We start from the raw sequence: 2,428 nt of genomic DNA, 5'->3' as shown, positions 1-2,428 counted from the left end.
TATATATATATATATATATGTATGTATTTAAAGGCATAACATCGGTAACGAGACAAAAAGAAAAAAAAAACTATTGACGTGAACGGAACGAAGGTTTTAAGAAAAAAAACTCAAGTGTTACACCTAAGGTACTAAACACAGATAAGGGTATAAGATTGATGCTAGCACCTAAATCACACAGGGCTTTACCAACATGTTTCCCACCTGTTGAACAAGGAATTGTGAAACTTCCAGGGTCTTTAAGCTTAAAAGTCACCTCGATTGAAACTAAATCCGTCGTAAGAAACTTTAGGAAGAGTGCATGCTTTATCATGTTGTAGAATGTGCTTGTTAACTTATGATAAATATTTTTAAGACTCGTGCATAAATTAGTAGTACATTCTGCATCAAAAGGTGTTTAACACTTTGGCAAATATGTTTTACAAAATAGCATGGATAAAATTCAAATTAATGTCATTTTTATTTTCATGCAGTTTGTCTATGACCAAATCATTTGGACTTATCAACATAGGCGAGAGTACATCTTGGCCAAGGGGGTAAATTGACCCCCATAAACTTTTAAAAATTTGATTTTTGTATTACAAATTTTAATTTTAATAAATACTAGAAGGGTACTCGTGCAATGCATCGAGACACATCTCGATTTCAGTGTTTTTTTTATATCGATATAATATGGTTTTATGTGGTTTTAAGAACGCGATAATATTTTTATTTTTTAATAAAATATAAATTTGAAAATATCATAACATTTTGAAAAAAATATATATTGATATCAGTATCAAATTAATCTTTTTAAAAATTCTTGTTTTTATTGTAATTTTCTTAATTCAATTTTTTTATAATTTAATTTAGGTTTACTAACGAAGTAATTTAATTTAAGTTTAATAACATAATTTTTTATGAATATAATAACTAAATATTTTGTTACAACTCAATGATTATCCTAATTATATTTTAGATTTTTATTCGCGCAATGCAGCTAGATATATCTTGATTTTAATATTTCATTTTATTTTTTATCTCTGTCGATGTTATAATACGGTCTTATGTGATTTTGAAAAAAATGATAATGTTTTTATTTTTTAATAAAATATAAATTTGATGATATCATAAAATTTGACAAAAATATATCGATATTAGTATCAAATTAACTATTTAAAATTTCTTATTTTTTGTCGAATTTTTAAATTCAATTTTTTATTAGAACTTAATTAGGTTCAATAACGAAGTAATTTATATTTGATTTAATAATATAATTTTCTTATAAAGATAATAATTAATTATTTTGTTAGAACTTGATAATTATTATAATTATACTTTAGCTTTTTTAGATTTTTTAGATTTTAAAATAAGATATTTATTCTTTATTTGATTATGTTATCCGTAGTTAGTTACACGAATTCAAACATGGAGCTTTAATAAGTTGTACTTATGCATAATTTTTTTATAAAGATAATAATTAATTATTTTGTTAGAATTTGATAATTATCCTAATTATATTTTAGATTTTAAAATGAGATGTTTATCCTCTATTTGATTATGTTTATCTGCAGTTAGTTACACGAATTCAAAATGAACTTTACTAAGTTGTACATATACATAATTTACTTGCAATCTTGAGTTTTAAGTAATATGCATCAATATACAGCACTTCATGCATAAAAATAGTTTTTAAAAGTTTTTGTCAAATGTTTTATAATATATTACTAGAAGGGTACTCGCGCAATACAACGAGATACATCTTGATTTTAGTATTTCATTTTATTCTTTATCTCCGTCAATGTTATAATATGGTCTTATATGATCTTGAGAAAGCGATGATGTTTTTATTTTTGAATAAAATATAAGTTTGAAGATATCATAAAAATTTGACAAAAATATATCGATATTAATATCAAATTAACTATTTAAAATTCCGTATTTTTTGTGTAATTTTTTAATTAAATTGTTTTATAATTTAATTTAGGTACAATAACGAAGTAATTTATATTTGGTTTAATAATATAATTTTCTTATAAAGATAATAATGATTTATTTTGTTAGAACTCGATAATTATTCTAATTATATTTTAGATTTTTTATATTTTAAATTGAGATGTTTATCCTCTATTTGATTATGTTTATCCGCAGTTATTTATACGAATTCAAACATCGAGCTTTATTAAGTTGTATTTATGTATAATTTAATTGTAATCTTGAATTGTAAGTAATATGCATCAATATACAATACTTTATGCATAACAAAAATATATCGATATTCGTATCAAATTAACTATTTAGAATTCCTCATTTTTTGTGTAGTGTTTTAATTCATTTTTTTAATTATAATTTATTTAGGTATAATAACGAAGTAATTTATATTTGGTTTAATAATATAATTTTCTTATAAAGATAATAATTAATTATTTTGTTAGAACTCGATAATTAT

The sequence above is a fragment of the Cynara cardunculus genome (genome assembly GCF_001531365.2).
Source record: "Cynara cardunculus var. scolymus isolate 2C chromosome LG 12, CcrdV1, whole genome shotgun sequence".
Taxonomy (NCBI): domain Eukaryota; kingdom Viridiplantae; phylum Streptophyta; class Magnoliopsida; order Asterales; family Asteraceae; genus Cynara; species Cynara cardunculus.
The sequence above is the reverse complement of the archived record's forward strand: the minus strand, read 5'-3'. Positions refer to the sequence as shown.